The sequence below is a fragment of the Symphalangus syndactylus genome, chromosome 9 (genome assembly GCF_028878055.3).
Source record: "Symphalangus syndactylus isolate Jambi chromosome 9, NHGRI_mSymSyn1-v2.1_pri, whole genome shotgun sequence".
Classification (NCBI taxonomy): domain Eukaryota; kingdom Metazoa; phylum Chordata; class Mammalia; order Primates; family Hylobatidae; genus Symphalangus; species Symphalangus syndactylus.
This window is the reverse complement of record NC_072431.2, coordinates 103820001-103843853: the sequence shown is the minus strand read 5'-3', so window position 1 is coordinate 103843853 and position 23853 is coordinate 103820001. Positions and strand designations below refer to the sequence as shown.

General features: G+C 42.4%; 1 protein-coding gene across 1 annotated transcript in view; it reads right to left on the bottom strand.

Annotated features, from left to right (window-relative positions):
- Positions 1 to 21591: 21591 nt before the first annotated feature.
- Positions 21592 to 23853, bottom strand: part of SKAP2 (src kinase associated phosphoprotein 2) — a 217801-nt gene continuing 215539 nt past the window's right edge. Inside the window, exon 13 of the mRNA XM_063608989.1 lies at positions 21592 to 23853. This exon is cut by the window's right edge and continues 2211 nt beyond it. The gene's annotated coding sequence lies outside the window, so the exon portion shown is untranslated.

Below are 23853 nucleotides of genomic sequence, written 5' to 3'. Positions count from 1 at the left end.
ACATGTTGGCAAGTTTATTCTATGTGCACAAGCAAGAATTCAATTCAGGAAACTTGTGATAGGTTAACAGAGTGTTCTGCAGCATCTGTACCGTGTTATACACTGGTCACCATCATGAAGTCCAAGGTCTAATTAACCCTTCCTACATGTAACTAAAATCAAAATCCACCAGAGCTAAGGTTATTTTAATTTTTATATGGCATGCACACATCAGAGAAGCTCAGCAAATACCTGCATCTAATCTGCCTGCATAGCAGGTGTATCTATAAATGCTTAGGATCTGCTTTTTTAAAAAAAAATATATATATTTTTATTATACTTTAAGTTCTAGGGTACATGTGCACAACATACGGATTTGTTACCTATGTATACATGTGCCATGTTGGTTTGCTGCACCCATTAACTCGTCATTTACATTAGGTATGTCTCCTAATGCTATCCCTCCCCCCTCCCCCAACCCCACAACAGGCCCCGGTGTGTGATGTTCCCCTTCCTGTGTCCAAGTGTTCTCATTGTTCAGTTCCCACCTATGAGTGAGAACATGCGGTGTTTGGTTTTTTGTCCTTGCGATAGTTTGCTGAGAATGATGGTTTCCAGTTTCATCCATGTCCCTACAAAAGACATGAACTCATCATTTTTTATGGCTGCATAGTATTCCATGGTGTATATGTGCCACATTTTCTTAATCCAGTCTATCGTTATTGGACATTTAGGTTGGTTCCAAGTCTTTGTTATTGTGAATAGTGCCACAATAAACATACGTGTGCATGTGTCTTTATAGCAGCATGATGTATAATCCTTTGGGTATATACCCAGTAATGGGATGGCTGGGTCAAATGGTATTTCTAGTTCTAGATCCCTGAGGAATCGCCACACTGTCTTCCACCATGGTTGAACTAGTTTACAGTCCCACCAACAGTGTAAGTGTTCCTATTTCTCCACATAGGATCTGTTAGTTACATGCATCAGTAAACATATTTTAATGCTTTTATATTGTTTATCTTATTATTAGATCAAGAATTTCAGAGAGTTTAGTAAACAGGAGAATGCTAGAGTTATGCATCAGCTTCTTCTTGGGATTTTTTTTCTTTTTTACATATTGCAAACAAGCATGTTGATTCTCTGCCTAAGGAAGTGGTTCTTGGAACTCGAGCCACAGGCGACATATAAGGTCTTGCTGCTCAGGGTGTGGTCCACGAACCAGCAGCATCAGCATGCCCCAGAGCTTGTTAGGAATGCAGAATTTTGGGCTCCACCTCAGACCTACTGCAGCAGTGGGTCATGACACAGTGGACTTTGGGGACTCTGGAGGAAAGGCTGGGAAGGGGGTGAGGGATAAAAGACTACAAATTGGGTTCAGTGTATACTGCTTGGGTGATGGGTGCAACAAAATCTCACAATCGCCACTAAAGAACTTACTTATGTAACAACACACCACCTGTTGCCCAAAAACCTATGGAAATAAAGAAAAAGGAACTAATGTGTTCATGAGGATTACTAACCCCAATGTCAAATGGAACACATTAATTACATGTGACTAAACTAATAGAGGACTTAAAAATAAAGAACAAAACCAAGACAAGAAAGAGTTTAAAGTGAGAGAACATTTCTCCAGTTCAAAACCAAATTCAGTCTTTGTTAAGAAATCCATTTTTCATCTTAAAGAATGAAACAATTCCTTTGGTCTCCCTAGAACTGTATCATTTTTAATTATTCTTTTTTGGAACAAGTTACAGCTGTCTGCTATCCCCCATGGCCAGACAGACTCTCCCATGTCTGAGTGTCCATGTTTGTGCATCGTCTTCTCTCCCTTGTACTACTGTCTCATACTATTCCTTCCCAAAGGCGAGGACCATGCCTACTTGACTTCTGTGTCACCAACAGAGCTCAGGCTCCGGTGATGGGCAGTTCATTCATTTTTTAGAAAAAAATCACAGCCGAGGGGAGAGTGACTGATAAATAAAGGAGGAAGAAAATGGAACATTTCATATTCATATTTGAAAAAACAAAAAACAAGATCTGCCTGCCTGCAGGTAATTTGTGTGTTCACTGAAGTGTGGGAGACATTGACAAAAGGGACCCATACAGAAAGTGCACTAAAGAAAGTTACGTGACAATAGGACCTGCAACAAGCCAGAAGCTCATCTGAACTTCTGGGTCTCTTGAAATTCAAGAGCTTTCCACTGCCTCATATCATTATTGCTTTGCTCTCTTTCCACCTGATATTTCTTTGACAAAGTTGTCACTGTCTGATATCGTTTTTCCTGGCATATCAGGAAGATGCGATTCTTCCCGGAAGATTGACGTAATTTTTTCTGTGCATGCCCATTTTGTCTCTTTAGTTTCCTTGGAAGATCTTGGAAAGCAAGGACCCTTCAGTCTTTCTAGACTAGTTTTCTAAACTAGTAGACCATTATAGTGTCCCATTTAGAATCTTCTACGTTTAAATGGTTAGAGATGATCCAGTTTGCATAGCATTTCTCAGCCTTTTGAAATTCATGACTTATTTTGAAAAAAAAAAAAAAAGAACTCTCTCATGGCCTATTGTTCAGTGGAAAAAAGCAAAATCCAAAACAGTATTTACAGCATGCTACTCTTCATGTAATAAAGAAAGGGAAATAAGAAAATGCCCAGCTATCTGCTCCCTTGTATAAAGAAATATAGGTGACTGGGCGCAGGGTTCATGCCTGAAATCTCCACACTTTTGGAGGCCAAGGTGGGCAGATCACTTGAGTCCAGGAGCTCAGGACCAGCCTAGGCAACATAGTGAGACCCACTCTATTAAAAACAAAATTTAGCTGGGCATGGGCATGGTGGTGCATGCCTGTAGTCCCAGCTACTTGGGAGGCTGAGGTAGGAGGATCACTTGAGCCCAGGAGGTTGAGGCTGCAGCAAGCCAAGATCCCACCATTGCATTCCAGCCTGGTAACAGAGTGAGACTCCGTCTCAAAAAGAAAAAAGAAAAAGAAAAAAAGAAGAGAAAAGAAAAACAAATACAAGAACATAAACCAGAAACTAAAGATGTTGGCTACCTACGGGGGGTGGGTGGGAAAGGGGAGGGTTGAGGAGGGAAGGATCCTTCTCTGTATACAGCTTTTTGTACAGATCTGACTCTTTGACCATAGTAATTATTTACATAACACCCAAACTAAACAAATAATTCAAAGCAACTGGGATGTGGAGGGAACCCAAAATGGAATATAATAAACACTAACAAAGGAGTCTAACTCTATTGCAAATAAATAAGGTAACCACATTCAAGGAACAGGGAAGAAAAGAACTAATCTAAACCACTGTGGAAAACAGTATTCCACTGGATGCTGAAAAGCTAAGGGCATGGAACTGTGTATAAATGCTGTGATCAGTTAGTAAAAGCATTTCTCATGGCAGTATGAGCTAGCCATTCAAAACTACTTTATGTAGATACAGTTGACCCTTGAACAATGCAGGTTTGAACTGCGAGGGTCCACTTATACATGGGCTTTTTTCAACCAGGTGTGGTTTATGGTATTTGAGGGATTTGAAACCTGCAGAGGCGGAGGGCAGACTTTTCCTCTACTCACGTTGCCCAGGTCTGACTTCGGAACTTGAGTACGCACGAATTTTGGCATTGGTGAGGGGGTCCTGGAACCAAATCCCTGTGTATACCAAGGGACAACAGTAATGGAATTGAACAAATAAGTAAATATATTGTAGATAATGAGAGCCAGGGTTTTCACTGTTGGAGAAAGATGTCACAAATAAGAGAAGGAACAAGTATAAAATGATTCCTCTGGTATAGCTTAGAATCATAGGTGTCACTATGAACTCATGATCTTTAAAGAGAGCAGGAGAGAAGGAGACAGAGGTAGATGTGTATGTTTGTGCAGGTTAGCATGCACACATATATACCTAGCCCTCTCTTTTGAGGGCTTAAAAGCAATACCATTCCAATAACAATGGACCCATCTACAACATAGATCTTGGTCTCTCCACACCATTCTCCTGTAAAAGGAACCAGGAATTGTGAAGAAGTGGCTGATTCCTACGCCAGGACATGGAAAACACAAGGTCAGTCTGAAACATCTTGTGGTGCCAGAAAATAAGAAAATGCTCAAGAGAAAGATGAGAGTCTGTCAAAAGAGCACGGGAACCAACCTGAAAGAGTGAAGGCCTGAGACGATCTGAGCAGCAAGATAAAGTTAGCGTTACATTTAAAGCTAGACTAAAAACATCCACAAATACAATAATTAAACATCCACACTGATAGGAATAAACAAACAAAAACCACATAAATAATGAAGGAGAAAAGACAGCGCTTCTGCACAGTGGAACTCCAATGAATACATGTAGAAGGGAAGAGGAAAGGACTCCACAGAGTGAGCACTGCAAACAAGATCCACTGAGGGATGCTAGCACTGGTAAGTGAAAGCTGGAGGACAAACAGGCCATACCTAGTCTCAAAGCGTCAGCCTAGATACTTATCCACTGCAAAGGGAAAGATAATAACTTGACAGTGAGAAACCCAGCAGACACCACCTTAATCAAGTGACCATGATCAATGTCACCAGTTATAAGATGTGGCTCTCATGAACCCCTTGAATGATGCACTGAGGAAGATGTGCCATGATTTTTGTTGTATTCTCACCAAAAAGGCATAACCTTACTCCACTCATGAGAATGCACAAACAAACCCAAACTGAGGGACATTCTCCTGTGGAACCGATCCGTATCCTTCCAAAGTGTCGGGGTCATGAAAGTAAAGGAGAGACCATGGAACTGTTACCCAGCGGAGGAAAAGAAGGAGAAATATAGCTATATGCAGTTTAGGATCTTAGATTAGATCCTGAGCAGAAAAAAAGGACATTAGTGGAAAAAAATTGTGAGTTTCAAATAGGACTACAGTTCAGTTAGTTACATTGTACCGACGTTAATTTCCAGTTCTTAATAGTTGTACTATGGTTATATAAGATGGTGATATCAGGGGAAATGATAGAAGAGATATAAGGAAAGTATATATTACTTTTGCCACTTTTCTGTAAGTCTAAAATTAGTTCAAAACAAAAATTTCTTTAAAAAAATCCTGTATCCTTTCTTTTAACATTAGATGAGATATGTTGATTGAACTAAATAAAAAAGGACCAAGCATGGCTTTGTTTTCAAGCTATTTATGCCTGCAGATTCCAGCCTTCTGGGTGAGCTTTCCTGCCACTGAGTATCACAGATTGTTCCAAAACTCACTTTCATCATTTCCTTCATGAGGAAAGAGGCCCATTAAGGTTAAATGACTTATATGAGGTCACAAAGTCACTTGGAGACAAAATCAGCAGTAGGATCTTGGTTTCCAGCCCAGTGCAATTTCTGCTGTATCCCACTGACCTCATTGCTGAGGTAGGTAGTAATGTAAAGGGAAGAGATATCCCTTATGGGATGTTTCTTTCTTTTTTTTTTTTTTTTTTTTTTTTTTTGAGACGGAGTCTCGCTCTGTCACCCAGGCTGGAGTGCAGTGGCGCAATCTCGGCTCACTGCAAGCTCCGCCTCCCGGGTTCACGCCATTCTCCTGCCTCAGCCTCTCCGAGTAGCTGGGACTACAGGCGCCCGCCACCCCGCCCGGCTAATTTTTTTTTGTATTTTTAGTAGAGACGGGGTTTCACCGTGGTCTCGATCTCCTGACCTCGTGATCCGCCCGCCTCGGCCTCCCAAAGTGCTGGGATTACAAGCGTGAGCCACCGCGCCCGGCCTTGGGATGTTTCTTTCTATCAGCCTTTAGAGGATCAGGTGTATTTGCTGGTGGTAGACTGACAGCCCAACTACCTGATAGAAACCCTACATTGATGTCAGAATGCTGGACACCACAAAGCTCTGGGAAGCATTTTATAATAACGGCTCAACCATTTCCTCTTCAAATGTACTGCTTAATCACGTAAGTTCCTGATACGGTTTGGCTGTGTCCCCCCACAAATCTCATGTTGAATTGTATTTCCCATTATCCCTACGTGTCCTGGGAGGGACCTGGTGGGAAGTAGTTGAATCATGGGGGCGGTTACCCCCATGCTATTCTCATGATAGCAAGTGAGTTCTTATGAGATCTGATGGTTTTATAGAGGCTTTCCCCTCCTTCCCTCTGCACTTCTTGCTGCTGCCAATGTGAGAAAGGACGTGTTTGCTTCTCCTTCTGGAGAAGCAAAGTTTCCTGAGGCCTCCCCAGCCCTGCGGAACTGAGTCAATTAAATCTTTTTCATTATAAATTACCCAATCTTGGGTATGTCCTTATAGCAGTGCGAGAACCGACCAATACAGTTCCTTAGGAAGCCCCCGCTGGGTATGGATGGGGAGCGAAGCAAGGTGGGCTCAGAAGCTGCCGCTGGCTGAGAGACAATGAAGAAAGTGTGTAGAGTCTCCACCATCACCAGAGGAAGAGAGCTGGGCAGGAAAGTTACTTCCATGAATGGATGAGTTGAAGTGAACAGCATCTTGGCAAAACTGAAGGGTAGTTAGTCGGGTTTGTCTCTGGTGGGCTTTCAGCTCCACTCCCTGCATCCCATTCCCACCTCTTGATGGTCCCCTCATAGGCCCAGGGCTACCACCTTTCCTTGGAGCATAGGTGGGGACCCTCCAGCCAGGGTCCTTCCTTCACAGTGAGTCAGAGCCCTCTCCTCCGGAATTGCCCTGCCCCAGGTCAGCCATCTATCAAAAGCCCCACTATCCCCCCAAAGACCCACCCTCAAGCAGCAGATGTGCAGCAAGGGAGCCGCAAATGCATTCCGGTGACCCCGAAGCAGTCTAGTGTGTTACCTCTCTCAGGGCTGCTATGGGCTGAATTGTGTTCCCCCAAAATTTCTATGCTTCTTCCCTAACCCCCAGCGCCTCAGAATCTAACTGGATAGGACCTGTGAATAAGTGATTAAGTTAAAATGGGGTCCTGTGGATGGGCCCTAACCCAATCTGACTGGTGTCCTTTTAAGAAGAGGAAGAGACACCAGAGATGTGCACACTCAGAGACAAGGCACGTGAGGACACAGAGACAAGGCGGCCACCTGCAAGCCAGGGAGAGGGGCCTTGGGGAAGCCAACCCTGCCTATGCCTTGATCTTGGACTTCCAGCATCCAGAACTGTAAGACAATAAATGCCTATTGTTCAAGCCCCGGTCCGTGGTATTTTGTTATGGCAGCCCTAGAAAATGGATACAGGAGTATTTGAAATGTAATTGAGAGAGCTCCTAGGAAATGGAATCACTGCCTTGATTCAGAGAAATTAATGGAGGAGTTGGCAGTGTCGTGACACATGGTGGGAAATGTGTTTGAGGGCCACTGCTCCTCAGGTCACACCGTGGAGGTGGTGGTCTGCTCTGCCGGTGCAAGCCAGGGTTGGCTGACACACACACACACACGTGCATGTACACCCCCACACACACACCACACAGACACACGCACACACCCACACATACCCACCACAGACACACACGCACATCATACACAAACACAGACACACACAGACCACGCACTTTATACACAGACACACCACATGCACATATCATACACACACACACCTACCACACACGCTTCATACACAAGCACACACACACCCACCACACATACGTACACACATATATACACACCACACAAACACATACACACATATACACACACTACACACATACACATACACACATATGCACACACCACACACATATACACACACCACAAATACACACCACACACAAGTATACACCACACACATACATCAACACACACATACATATCACACACACAACACATACACATCACACATATGCACCAACCACACACATCACGCAAAACATACACACACATACAAGCATATACACACACAAAACACACATACACACCACATTGCATACGTATACACACACCACACTCATACACCACACACACATACATATTCACATACACACACACACGTGTGTGTTCACACTTGGAGTGAGTCCTTGGCGTCGTGAGGCATGCTTCCCAAGACCTTCATTAATTCCCCAAATCGCAATAGTAACAGTGGAAACATGGCTTTTGAGGGCCGTCTACAGACCCATCCACAGCAGGGACATGGGCTGCCCAGCGGCCTGCCGGCACCACAGGTCACATGCACGTAGTGCTCTGCACGCCATAGCTTGTTTCAACCCTCCAAGAGTGTTAGGGAGGCATTGTTTTCCACTTTAAAAAAGGACCCATGCTGTGACATTTGAGGTCACCTCAAATAGTCAAGGCCACCACGAATGCTACATCTACAAGTTCCATGTATGTAATGCACATTAGATATATTTTCCCAGTTCCTGGTCCTGTCATCTCCCCACTCTCCTGGGCTGGTTAAGATAGCTGCCTCCTGCCCCTCTCTTACTGCTGTGCACTGTCCCATCCAGTACCCAGTTGTTCTCTAAGTACTGTTGATTCTCATTTGTGTTGTTTCCACAGCCAAAATCTGAGTGAAATGCGTATAAATCATGACCTAGGATACAGTTCAATTATTCCTATGATGAAAAGGTAAGTTATTTTCTGGACAGTTTTTCATGTAGACACTATTAAGGAGAAGAAATATCTCAAACATGTTATTCATGCAATTTTAGGAAATTCATGAACCCGGGTGAGTTCATTCTAGGTGCACAAACTCCAGATTAGGAACCCCTGGTACCCTGTGCTTTATAAAAATTATTTTTAATTGTGATAAAATACGCATAACATCAAGTTTACCATCTTAACCATTGTTAAGTACAGTCAGCAGCATTAGGTACATTCATACTGTTGTGCAACCATCACCACCATCCATCCCCAGAACACTTCTAACATGAAAAACTGAAATTTCATCCCCATTAAACAACTCCCCATTCCTCCCTCCCACAGCCCCTGCCAATTACCATTCTACTCTCTGTCTTTATGAATTTAACTACTGCAGGATGTCACGTACGTGGAGTCATGCAGTATTTGTCCTTTTGTGAGTGGCTTATTTCACTTAGTATAATGTCTTCAAGGTCATCCATGGTGTAGCATGAGTTCAAATTCCCTGCTTCTGAAGGCGGAATCATATTCCATTGTAGATACAGTCAGCCTCTGGATATCTGTGGGTTCTGTATCCATGGATTCAACCAAATGCAGATCAAAAATATTAAAAAGGCTGGGCACGGTGGCTCACGCCTGTAATCCCAGCACTTTGGAAGGCTGAGGTGAATGGATCACTTGAGGTCAGGAGACCAGCCTGGTCCACATGGTGAAACCCCATCTCTACTAAAAATACAAAAATAAGCCGGTTGTGGTGGTGCACACCTGTAGTTCCACCTACTCGGGAGGCTGAGGCAGGAGAATTGCTTGAATCCAGCAGGCAGAGGTTGCAGTGAGCTGAGATTGTGCCACTGCACTCCAGCCTGGGTGACACAGCAAGACTCTGTCTCAAAAAAAAAAAAATATATATATATATATTTTTTTACATATATTTTTTTTACATATATACACACACATATAAATTGCATCTGTACTGAACACGTGCAAACTTTTTTCTTGTTATTATTCCCTAAACAATACCATATAACAATTGTTTACATAGCATTTACGTTGTATGAGGCATTATAAGTAATATAGAGATTATTTAAAGTATTTGGGAGGATGTACATAGGTTACATGCAAATGGTACAACATTTCATATCCACAGATTTTGGTGTCTGTGGGAGTTCCTGGAACCAATTCCCCGTGGGTACTGAGGAGCACCTGTACATGTCACATGTTGCATATTCATTCATCGGTGGGTGGACACTGCAGTAGTCTCCATCCCTTGCCTACTGTGAATAACACTGGTATGGATGTGTGCTATCTTGCTTTTATATTTACAAACTCTTCACTAAATTATCAGATTCTCACAATGACTTTGTGAAATACGTATCATGATTACTTTCTCATTTTTCAGATGAGGACACTGTGACTTTACGTGGCCATGTTTCCATTGTTAATATTGCAATTTGGGGAATTAATGAAAGGTTTGGGGAGATGCCTCACAATGCCAGGGATTCATTCCAAGTGTGGGCACACATATGTGTGTATACGTATGTGTGTATGTGTGTGTGGTATATGTGTGTGTATGTTAGTGCAATGTGTGATGTGTATGTGAGTGTATGTATATGTGTGTGTGTTGTGTGTGTGGTGGATGATGTGTGTGTGGTGTGTGTATGTGTGTGGTGTGTGTGGTGTATATGAATGTGCATGATGTGTATGCGTGTGTGCATATGATGTGTGAGTGTATGTGTGTTTTGTGTGTGGTGTGTGCAGTGTGTGATGTGTATGTGAGTGTATGTGTGTGCTGTGTGTATGTGTGTGTGGCGTGTGTGTGATGTGTATGTGAGTGTGTGATGTGTGTGTATGTGGGTTGTATGCATGTGTGTGATGTGTATGAGTGTATGTGCATATATACTGTGTGTATATATAGCTAGGTATAGACATAGGTATAGAAATATTAATAGAATACATGGTTTTGTCCATGGTTCCTGGCCCATAACTCCCATAGCCCTTTTGTTATCATGTTGGGTGCTTTAGGCCTCAGAAAACAGAACCCTTCTCTCTGACCTTCTCCTGCTCTCCTTTTTCCCACTACTTTTTGTCCCCAAGGCAGGAATATTCCCCCACCTTTCTTTCTTGGAGCTGACCCTAAAGAAAATTTCTGACCTACCTTGCCTGACCATAGGTCATAAGACCCCCATTTCAGAAGGGGTCCCGCCCCACCCCTGGGGAAGGAAATCCACACAGAGAGGCCAAGAAGGATCTGGACAGACAGGACCTGCTGGGTTCCCCCACTCCATCTGTTACTGCTGGATGGTACCCTTTGTGTCCATTTACCTTTCCACATGGTTGCCCATGCCTCCATCATGCCTGTCCAGTGATGTCTCCATAAAGGCCAAACAGGATGGGAGAGGATGAGCTTCGGGATGGCTGAGCATGTGGTGATGTGGAGGGTGGCGCACCAGGGAGGGCTGGGAGCTCTGTGCCCCTCACGTGCCTTCTCCTGTGCATCTTCACCTGTATCTTTCCTACTGTTCTATATGATAAACCGGTCAATATAAGTGTTTCCCTGAGTTCCATGAGCCACTCTAGCAAATTAATCAAACCCAAGGAGGGGATCATGGGATCCCCAACTTGTGGCCGGTCAGTCAGAAGCACAGGTGAGAACCTGGGGCCTGGGGATCAGCACTAGGAGTGAGGTGAGTCTTGTGGGACTGAGCCCTCGGTCTCAGTGGGATCCGCTGTGGTCTCCAGGTGTGTTGTACCAGAACTGATTTGGAGGCCCCTCAGCTGGTGTCTGCTGCAGAACTGATTGCTTGTTGGTGGGGAGAAATCTCCACATGTTTGGTCGAGGAGTCTTCTGTGTGGATCGTTGTGGTGTGAGGGAAGAGGAAAAATCATTGTGTTCTTTCCTACTCAGACAAAGAAGCTCAAAGTTCACAGTTACTGTATGATCAAGCAGGGTTTGAATGCAGGTTTTCCCAGATCAAGAGTACTTGAATTTCAGCTCCGTTGGTTAAACACGGGGACCACACATGTCCTTCATTTGTTTCTGATGGGGAAAGGAATACTGTTTAGAAGAGTCTCCTCCCCAGGACTTCACTGAATAATGGAAGGTGAGGATGACACCCTTGGTTTCCAGAATAATCTGAAATATTCTCAGGGGTCCTGAGTGAATACAACGCTAATCCCCATGAAATCTCTCCATTCTGGGAGCTCCTGAGGCCTGGGGTAAGAAGGTAAGGAGGGGACGCATCCCCCAAGCTGACGATGATGGGGAGGCACAGAATCCCATGTCTGTCCCCTTAGACAGCCTCCTTCTCCTAGAGAAAAGGGGGCTTGATGCCCACAGAACCCAGGCTGGATGGGAGGTGGGGGCGTGAAGAGGCAGCCTGGGCACTAATTTCTGGGAGAACTGGTACCCACAACTGCCCTACTAAACATCGCCTGCAAGAAGAGCTGTCCCTGAGCCCTGCTGAAAGGCTCCAAAACATTAACTGCCTGTAATTTTGACATGTCAGATACTTAATAAGGAACAAATTAGCACTCGGGTCTTTTTTTCCCTGAGACAATCCAATTTCTATGCCAGGCACCAACTTCTATATTTCAAAATGCATTTTTGAAGGTTAATTAGAGAAGCAGCAGAGATAGTGTTTTCCAAGAGGGATTTTTCTAGTTCCTTCCAGGTCTATGGATGGCAGAAAAAAATAACTTTCAGACACTGTAAATTGAGTGCACGAAGCTGTGAGAATAAACCCATGTCATTAGTCATTGTGTCAATTATAGTATCTAAGGAACAATTTTGTAGCAATAGCATATTTATTTGATGTTTCGAAAGCTACCTGGACCCACTGTTAGGAGGTATTGGCTCTTAATGCTCCGAGTACCTCTTTAACAAAATGGCACTCCATAAAAATTTAGTGTGTTCCTACTGTAATTAAATGGCCCTAGTCATTTTTGCATTTATGATATAAACTATAATGGCTGTAAAATCCCGCAATTAACTTTCCTTGTGCCAACATTTCATACTTGAGAAATTCTCATTACAAATTTCATTACTGATTCACTTATCTGTAATTTGTCCTATGTAACCTAAAGAATATTAACAAATTTAGAGTCATTTTTGCTCTATTAAAAACGAAATATAAAAGTCTTTCACCTAGTGAGTCAATCATGATACTTCAAAAGACCCCCAGAACGGGTCAAGTGTGATGGTGAGGATTGGAAGGAAAAGAGAGAGCGCATTGGATCAGCAAGAGTGAAGCGGATGTGGAGGAAAGTAAGCAGGTGTCACTGCGCAGGCACAGACACACTTGAGTGAGTCCCAGGGGAAAGTGAACTGAACACTGGAGAAACGACTGGGGAAGTAAATGAAGGGCTGGGGTTTCCCATCCAGGGGCCCGGAGCGCTTACCACTTCTGCTTTGGTTCTCCTCTCTGGTGCTCCTTTCTCTCTGGGGTCAGGGCTGGCTGGAGTGAAGCCTGCCGCGGTGTAACCCACCCTTCTGCCAGGTTGCTTTGGCAGGAAGTCTGTCCAAGACACTTCGCTGCTACCCACGGCAGTGGCAAGACGGAAGAGGAATTCAACTGAGAAGGTCCCCACCCGAGGGATACGTGTATTTCGATTTTCCATCTCCCCAGGCACGGTTGTCTTGAGGGGAAATTTGGAGAAACTTTCCTCCTCCTTTAAGCCTCCTCTTCCCGCATTTTCTTTCTTTCTTTTTTTTTTTTTTTGAGACAGAGTCTCGCTCTGTCGCCCAAGCTGGAGTGCAGTGGCGCGATCTCGGCTCACTGCAAGCTCCGCCTCCCGGGTTCACGCCATTCTCCTGCCTCAGCCTCTCCGAGTAGCTGGGACTACAGGCGCCCGCCACCGCGCCCGGCTAATTTTTTGTATTTTTAGTAGAGACAGGGTTTCACAGTGGTCTCAATCTCCTGACCTCGTGATCCGCCCGCCTCGGCCTCCCAAAGTGCTGCGATTACAAGCGTGAGCCACCGCGCCCGGCCCTCTTCCCGCATTTTCAAGGCAGAAACGAAAATACATCCACATGAAAGTGAAGTGAAAGTTGACTGACCTAGTGTCAAGAGCCCTGAATTCTCATCCTCGTGCTGTAATGATCTTGCCGGTGACTGTGGCAAGTTTTGTGACCTGTCTGGGCCCTAGTGGCCAGACTAGGCAAGGGAGGAGTTTCACTAGGATGACAGCTGAGACCCTATGTTCTTCCAGGAACAGTTCATTTTCTGGTGGAGAAAGCCAAGAGCTTCTCTTTACCCAACAAATGGGTGGTGTGGGGTGCCCGCCAGCCGCTGGGTACAGCACAATGATCTCCACGAGCAGCAGCCTGCGTAAATATTTTCCCCAATAACATCTATTTCAGCACTTCCCTGCCTTCCATAACTGCATTTATTTTATTCTAATTTGTAATTAACTTTTACGAAATTAAGTTGGAGATGGAAAATTACTGTCCCAACATAAATAACCCTGCCGCTGGATGTGACAGTGTTAACGCAATCAACAGTACGATTCATAAAGAAAGAAATGTTGTCATACTTATTACTTCTGTGTGCTCCATCTTTTATAGAATATTACAGTGTGAATTGAAATTTTATATGATTTAATAAGCCTCAAAAAGATATTATGGCCAAGTAACCACATAACTGTAACAAATCGTCCTTCTCCCTCATTACAGAGCTTTCTCCGCATGCGGGACTCTCGGCCTCATTATGAGTGGTGTCTTTGACAACCCAGGGCCCATTAAAAACACCTTGAAGAAAGCATTCACCATGCTGTGGAGCTTCATAATCTATACCAGGCTGGAATCCTTGAGGGTGGCATTATCAAATGAGGAAACAATTCCTTTCATTTTTCATCTGAAGACTCAGACAGCAAACATATTATCTGGCCCTATAAGCATCCCGATGCTTCTGTGAAACCCAAGCAAGTTCTGCATCACCACGACAGCCGCGGATGTCAAATCATCAAAACAGCAGCAGAGGAAGGGGTTTATTGCTCCTCCAAATCTTCAGCTGGTTTTATAGGGTTACCAGTTTAAAGTTTCTTTGTTTTCGGAGCATCAGACCTCCCATTTGTAGCTGATAGCCATTTTTCAAAGGTTTCTGGTTCACCCAGGAATTCATTAGGGTGGACGAGAAAAGAACAGTGGATAGAATAGACCAGCAGGGCAATCTAAGACCCATGCCATCTCTTTACATTAGTTCTTGGTCCCCGTGACTCACCCAAACTCCCTTGTATTCCTATCTGGAATGCGAAAGCTGGAAATATAAGTGCTCTGTAATCACAGGCAGTGGTTTTCTTGGAGTCTGGTGTGATTTCTATAGCTTGCAGCAATATTTGGGACACACTTGCACTGAAGAATTTAATGAGTTGTTTTACTGCTGCCTGCCATCAATATTTATCTATATTAACTGAAGAAAGGTATTACTCGAAATGGCATTTCACACCTCTGAGCATTATACAGTAATTCTAATGTCATATGTTGTACCAAATTCTCTGGGCAAACACAGAGATACAGTATGATTGGAAAGAATCCAAGTTGAAGTTTGTAAAACTTGAATTGTCTGTGGCAATCTGGAAAACCAAAGTCAAAATGACTCGAATTGCTATGGCTGGGAATGACTGGATTAAAAGCAATGGAAACAATCATTTCTTGGCTTGGTTTTTCTTGAATTAGCAAGAGCACATTTCAAGTATATTTAATAGAAAAGAAAAACTGGGCTAGGCGCGGTGGCTCATGCCTGTAATCCCAGCACTTTAAGAGGCCGAGGTGGATGGATCACCTGAAGTCAGGAGTTCAAGACCAGCCTGGCCAACATGGTGAAACCCCATCTCTATTTAAAAAAAAAAAAAAAAAAAATTAGTCGGGTGTGGTAGCAGGTGCCTGTAATCCCAGTTACTCAGGAGGCTGAGGCAGGAAAATCGCTTGAACCTCATAGGCGGAGGTTGCAGTGAGCCAAGATCGCACCACTGCAACTCCAGCCTGGGTGACAAGAGCAAAACTCTGTCTCAAAAAAAAAAAAAAAAAAAGAATGAAAGAAAGAAAAACTGACCAGGTGTTAAGACAATGCAGATGCATGTCATGCTTCTTTCTGCACTCAGGCAAGGAAGGCTGAATTATCCTTTCCATTTCCCCTCACCAGCCTCTGCTGGTTAGTTTTTTCTCTCTCAGTTTCCCATTGCCAGAGAGCCCTTCTCTGACCATATTTGATCACATTTCTTGGCTTGCATTTCTTCAGTGGACTTATCTGAAGGAATCTTTTGTTACATGCTGGTGTGTGCACTTGTCATTTGCCTCCCCCACCCTCAGCGAGGAAGCTCCCTGAGGGCAGAAACAAGCCTGGGTTCCTCATGTCCTGCATGGAGCACAGGCCTGGTATGTGGTGGGGGCCACTTAACATCTGAAGAATGAATTATTATCCACACTGGGAGAACACGAGCTTGAAGCACAGCAGGCCTTTCTAGTGTCTATACAGATCACACACCACATCGTTTTGAGCAAACAGCTTTAAAAGGATCATCTGAATATCTTATGCACGAGCTTTACTCAAAGACCAGTGTTTTTAGGGGTGAAAGAACCTGGGAGATCAGTTGCGCCAACCCTTAACCTTACAGAGGAGGAAACTTAGTCTCACGGGGATCAAGAGGCTGGCCCAAGGTTGTTCTGCGCTGTGCAGTAGCAGAAGTACCCCCAGAACTAGGGCTAGTGGCAGTCTGATGGCTCAGGGTCCCTTCTCATACCCTGGATTCTGTCTCCAAAGACATGCTCTGCAGACAAGCTCTTCTAGCATGGCTTGACTTTCACATTCTGGTCTGAAGTGTTCTTCCCATAATTTTCCCATCTTCGGAAATTATGTTTATGGGGCACGTGGGCAAAAGAATTGGTTCTCAATTCATAACGGATAAGGTTTACATTTTTTATTAATGGAATTAGAACTTTAGAAAAATTAATGGAATTAGAACTTTAGAGAAACTTTATAACTGCACTACTAACCAACCATACTTAGATTTTATATTAACCCTAGATTACTCACCTAGTAACTGTATACACTTGGAAGAAACGCAACACTTGGAATTAGAAACAGTGAACAGAAGGACACATGTTCAGTCTGAGGCCCAGTTTTTCTGAAGTTGTAAAATCCTGCTGTTATTTAGTGGTTTCTGTGAAACAGAACTGATGCATTACATATTTTCTTTCAAAAAATAAAGTGGAATTAACGTCTTTCATTTTAAGGCATGCAAGCACTCCTTGAATTAAGTAGAGATGACTCAGAGTATGAACTGCCAGACTAAGAGTCACTGAATTAAGAAGCTAAAAACTAGTAGGTAAGACCTTGTATATATCAGCCCACATTCAGCCGCGACTTTTAGCCTGACTTATAGAGTGATTTGTATCTCTTAAATAGATAGATAGGGATAGATTTTAAAGGGGTCAAGAAAAAAAGTCTATTCTGAAAATATTGATGCATCCTGCTGTTTGCAGAAAACTAGGGAAAGGGTCTGTCTAGTGTCCTAGGCATTAGCATTCATAGCAAATAAAATTGTCTACTAAAATAAAGTATCTTTGCTCTAAATGTCATCTGCATATCAACAGTTCTGAATAAATTTAATAGGAAAAGTAAAGCATGGTTTATTAATATGGAGCAGAATCTTTGGAAAAGAGGAAATACGTAAAGCTTTCAACAGCCATTCAACATCAAATCATATCCCATTTTCTTAGTGATTAATTCAAAATGAGCATCAGCTCTTAATGTTTTAACTGATATATTAGCTCAATCTTTTATTTACTCTCTATACTTCCAATACAGGATAATTTTAGTGTCAGTTGATCATCATATTGATATTTCCTGTACTATGCTCAGTGGAACACACACAGATGAAAAAAATGGTTTTAGATATCTCAAAATCAGAATACAGAATTATTTTGTTCATTCTTTCAGGCTAATAAGCAATGACAGGTATTCAAAGAATCAAACTGTCAGCACTGTGACTCCCACTGTTGTTGGCATCATAATCTGTTTCTTAGTAACACTTGGTCTGAGTAGCAGTAATAGAATTAATTATACTTCATTTTGCTGCCTTTAACAGTATTGACCAAATTTAAGAACAAATGAGAAGTGCTTATCAAGCTTGAAGAAAATAATCCATCAGTGGCACAATTTAAATTCTCTGCAGTTCTCTTATTAATCAAAGTAACACTTACTATCCTATCTCCACTTCCCATTAACAGTCATTAAGCCCTGCTGCTGATTGAAGCAATTTTTTTAGGGATCTCAACCTCATTTTTAAGAGAACCTTCTTCAGTGCAAAACAATATCATATAATTGTGGAAACTTAAAAGAGAGGAAGAAGGTTCTTCAATCATGTTCTGACCTTGATATTTTTCAGTGGTGTAAGTTCAAGAAAGCATACAACTGGATTAGAAACTTCAGGCAGTTTCTAATCCAGGCAGTTTCTAATCCAGGGCCGCCCTTGCCTCATCACCCAAAGGAGGCACCAATCCAACAGTCATGGCATAGGGAGATTTGGGTTAAACACCTTAACCAGCTCCTCCAATCACCATCGTTTTAGTCTCTCACAGTATTAGATGCATCTCAGAAGCAGAACACATCGGGAAGGGTTTACTAAGAATACTTTGTCTTGGCTATGCCTCTGGGTAGGCACATGGTGGAGAGGTAGGAGCAAGAAGTCTGTGGCCAGAAGAATTTGAGGTGGCACTCAACACTGCTAACCCATGGGAGTCTGAACAATTGCCTAGTTTTTCTCTGAAATGGAAATAGTATCATCTACTTTGCTTCCCTTGCCAAATTATTGTGGAAAGCACATGAGAAAATGTGGATAGAAGTCCTTTGAAATTGTTAATTATACGAGTGTTAACTACTTTAGACCTAGAAGTCATGGGAAGTGTTTCATTCAACTCTATCCCCAAGTCTTTGCCCAATGCGGATGCATGTTATTGTTGAATTAATGGTAGAGTAGCCCTACTTCTAAAAATGAGAATAAGATAACTCACATTATTAAAATGAAGTAACGGTCTTTTACAAAACACCTGTACTATATGTGGAGGCATGAACTTACAAAACAAGCATCTAGGGCACTGGGTAAAAACAACGTATTACTAGAATCAGGGAAATCTGGAGGGCAATGCCTTTGGGCTAAAAAGAATTATGTGATCAACACGATTTTGAAAATGGTGAGCTTAAGAGGAAAAAGCCCAGAGAATGTTGGTGATTGGGCAAGAAAGGTAAAGCAATCCCTGCCTGCCAGTTTGGTCATGCCAGGAAAGATGGTACAGTTGGGACAGTTTCCATCCCAAAGGGCCCACTGCCTTCTGCCCCATGGAATTTAATGTCAACACCACTGACAGCAGCTTCTGCAGCCAAGCTGCTAATAGACAAGTCACCAAGTTGAATGCAATGTAATCATGTATCAGGATGAGGGGTGGGCATGGGAATTAGGCTGTGAGACTATATCTTATCTGCACTACAAATGTGTTGGGTTAAAGCAGTCTCTCCTCCCCACCTGCTTAAACCCTTGGAAACCTTGCAAACCAGTATTTCCTTCTGGTCATTCATTATAATTCACTGTAATCCCAATACTTATAAAAGCCAAACACAACATGGCACTGGTTATAAAGTTTTAATCAAGTAAAACACTCAGTATTCACTCTGCTCAATTTTATCAGTGAGAAAACAGGCTCAGAGAGGTCCAGTGGCCTCCCTGAGGTCACCCAGCTGGGCACTATTGGGCATCTTCAGTTCATTTAGCCTTCAGAGATGTTGTAAAGCTCTTCTCTTTCCCCAAGAGGAGGCTGTGTATACCTATGGAGGAGACCTGAAGGGTGACCTCAGGAAAGACCTCAGCACTCCTGTCCCCTTCTTATGTCTGTGCTTTAAATGCAGAACCCCCCAGCCAGGTGCGGTGGCTCACACCTGTAATCCCAGCACTTTGGGAGGCCAAGGTGGGCGGATCACCTGAGATCGGGAGTTCGAGACCAGCCTGACCAACATGGAGAAACCCCATCTCTACTAAAAATACAAAATTAGCTGGGCGTGGTGGTGCATGCCTGTAATCCCAGCTACTCGGGAGGCTGAGACAGGAGAATCGCTTGAACCTGGGAGGCAGAGGTTGCAGTGAGCCAAGATTGTGCCATTGCACTCCAGCCTGGGTAACAAGAGCAAAACTCCATCTCAAAAAAATAAAATAAATAAATGCATAGCCCCTTTGCTTCTGTTTTGCTCAAAAGATCAGGGCTTCAGAGACTGGACAGTCGGGATAGATCCATTATTTTCTTTTAATGGCCAAAGTCCTTGGAAAGATAAATCAAGACCTGATCCGAATTTGCTTGGCCAGCATAGACATGAAGACACCTTTCAATAGGCTATTGGGCCTGATGCATAAAGACAACTACATAATCAATGAAGAGAGGGAACAGCCTCAGATTCTGATGACCACTGATGTTTCCAACTGCAAACCGTGCCCCCACTCTCGAGATGTTCCCAGAGGCCAGATGAGAACAGAGTTCGGTGGGGAGCAAATTTTCTTTCCTTGAAGAGATGAAGGGTACCATCCACCACTTAATTTCTGATAAGACATTAAATGTATGATTCTCATCTCTAAGAAATGAAACGCTGAGCTGGATTTTTGGATCAATGGAATACCTACTCCTGTTAAAGCACTTAAAAAGGAAAACATCTACAAAATGTCCCATTAGGCTGACAAATTTATAGCAGTATGAAAAGTGTGCCAGCAGTTTCAAAGCCGAATAGAGCGTTGTGTTTAAAGAGTATGAATGGATCTGAGTTCAGCAATATTTCATCTACATGAACAAGTTTAGCTATCACATCTCTTCCCAGTATTTCCCACATTTACTTTTAACTAGGCATATGTATGCCATGACAGAATATGGACATCATCTTTAAAAATAAGTTGTAAAATGAATGATATTAAATAGACTTTCACAGCGTGAAGACGTGGAAATATATTCTCATCTTGATGTGTGGGGCTGTACAGACATAAATGCCATTAGCATTAATGGTAATTATGTGCGTAAATCCCCATGCTCTCAATGAGAATATGCCCCTTAGTTTGCAAGTACAATGACTGGCTCATTTCTGAGACTAGAAACAGCTGATACTTCACCCCCTCTAACTGGGAGAGAGATACGAGGGAGAGAGACACGAGGTGGATCAGAGCATAAAATCTGATCATCCACTTTCCCAAAACATGCAATTCAAGCACTTTAAAACTCCTTCACCTCAGAAACGCTGAAGATGTAGGAAAAAGCCTCAAACTGCGGTCTGAATATTCTGGCAATTTATGCTATATCATTCATAGGTTCCTGCCACTTGCTAGGGTGGTTACACTACAGAAGCTATGTGCTCGCACAACAAACTCATTTTATTATGTTCTGATAACGATCGAGGATAATATTTTTCAGCCAACCCAGAAGGGGCTGTTTACAATACAATTTTTCAGAAAGTAAGCAAACTTAGCATCCTGTTCACCAGAGCCAATATATTCTAATCTTATTAAAACAGGCAGGCAGATGACAGATCCCAGGAAAAGGTTTATGTCTTCTCTTTTCAATTCATAAATTAATAAGGCAGTGTGACCCAAGTGTTTGGTTAGGCTTCACCTTACACAGTAGGAAAACAAAAAAGTCTTCTTGGCCAAAAAGTCAGAAAGCATTAACAGAAAGGGTCGCCTGGCTATAACTTTACAAACACTTCATCAGGGTAAGATGGAGCAAAGTGACATATGTAATTAAAGTATACTAAAAAAACAAGTCATTGTGGTTTTCAATTACAATGGTACTAAGAAGCAACCATATTATTTCTACAAACTATTTTCACTTAGCACAGTTCAGATCGAATGTTTGCCATGACCTTTTAAAAATGTGAAAGAGTGAATCAATACCCTTTCAGAGGCAAGATTGCAGGAGCTGAATTGGCCATGCAGTAATGGTGTGTATTTCTGCATCAGAAGGCAGTTGAAACCTAATTATCGTCAATCACATACAAGGTAGCTCCATGTACTGATGAGCCTGTGCAGGCAGCAGCGTGCATGTGAGGATCTGGATGTGGGGGTCTTCAAGATAGACAAGCACGTGTGCTAAAGAGGGCAGGGATCTTGGATGCTTTGGGCCAGTGGAGTGGGGCTTATAGGTGAGTTATAGGGACTGTCACTCATTTACAATAACTAACACTGGCCTGTCAGAAACAGCCACCTGTAAATGATGTATGAGTGGCTGGCAGCCTGCCATCCCCCAACAGACCTTGCAGCCAAGAATCACATTTTATTGTCGAGGTCATTGGAATGCTTACTTGGATACATGCCATATATTATTTAAAAATAACAAACAGCCAATCAGCAACATTTCTTAAGGCTCAAGGACAAAATAGCCAACCTGCTTTTAGAAACTAGGAAACGAACATCCAAGATCCATTTTAGCAAGTGATTTTTTAAAAATTGCTCCTCTCCAGATACAAAGAAGCAACACTATGGAGAGACTTGAGAGTGGTGATACGATGTCAGATGGGGAGAACACATATGAACATTAGCTTTTCCTAAGCTGTTTCAGACACGATGCCGGCAAAAACCAACAAGAAAAGCAAATGTCTTGTAATCAACAACAACGACAGCCCCAACTGCCAGACTATGAAAGCCATGGAAACCAGTTTGCACAGGAAGGAAGGAAGGAAGGATCTCTGGTTTGATTTTTCCATTCAATTGCATAATTCTCAAATCTGCCTGAGAATGGTAAAATGATCCTGTGTACCATGGCAAATGTTTTTCTTGCACAATCAATCTTTTTATATGCTATCAGAAGGTCATATTATGTTTTTAATTTTATTCAGTAGCCTAAATATGGGAAGAAGTCTCAACATTATGCTATTATATTTCAACACAAGAAATACAGCATTAGCAAATGTTACGGATATTAAGCCACGAGAAGTGTTTGGATAACCTCTTGCAACTTTCCTTGAAAATTAAATAAAAAAAAAAACTACTCTTCTATAACTGTACAACTGTAAATGTCGTCCCCTCTAGTCTGGTGTTGAAGATCTCTGCAACAATCAGCCTTCACAGCCCTGCTCCACTGGCCCCCACTTGTTCCCACAGAAATGAAAGACTCGGCATATTTGTTACCATTATACAGTAATTGGACAATCTTTTGTTCAATGCTCTTAATGTTCTTAGAATAAAAACATTTAAAATGCACTTAAAAAAATAGGAATACTCATTACACACAAGCAATAGTTTTTAATTTAGAAAAACAGTCTAATTGAAATTACATTTGTTATGCAGACACTACCAATAATTATCTTGGCTTTAAATATGCAAACACAAAGATTCCTTTTGAATTGATAACTCTTTTCAGAAGTGGTGACTACTAGTTGAATTCAGTGATCCAGGGACCCGTTGGTGATATCAGGTAGTCCCCAGGTGTATCAGATGGCCTCTTAGAGCTGCTGTGGTAAAGTATGTGGCAGTCAGTTCAGCAACTGAAGAGTTCCATGAGAGTCCTGCCCTAGCAGGAAGTCACCATGCTTCTCCCAATCATACCACCTCAACTGCAGAATTCTTGAAGTAGACAAATCCTTTCCCCACATTGTAGCCTCTGGCCTCTAACATGCTCATCGCAAATGAGAGAGCCAAGGAACAAGTGATGTAGCTAAAGGTTGAAATCCTGTGCCTACTATTGCTCAGGGGTTTTGAGATCACCACTGCTAAAAGCAGTGACTTACAGGTAAGAAGGAACTCTTACAAGATTCCATAATTCACTTGCTGTGCTCAAAAACATTGTACAAGAGCCTCTCTCTTAAATAGCTCATGGCCAGAGACAACTTTAACACCTCTTCTGTATAATAAATCATGTTATTGCAATTTATGTGACACTAATATCTACTGTACAGTAACCACTCCAAGTCCTCTTAACCGGAGGCTTCTCAACATACTGATTTCTAATGCCCCACAAGTGCCATAAAGTGATTGCTGTTGACCATTGTCTTGTTTTAATGTCCCCTAAATAATAATAAACTTAAATGCTAAAAAAATTATTGTCATTCAGGAATATATTTCTTGTAAACTATTGTATGCTGAAAAAAAATAAATTTCCCTCTTGGCAACTTAATTTGTAGATAACTGAGGTTTTTAGATAGGAGTCCTACACTGAATTTGGAATCTATGTGACTGTTTAATGTCATTAAGGGAATATTGTATTGGTTACAATGGCTCCATAAAGTAACTGGTTTCTATGTGGTTATATCAATCTATTTCTGTAACACTGTACACTAGTTTTTCCCCTAGAGTACTCCTTGTAATGCTGAGAAAGTGTCAGAAATAATGA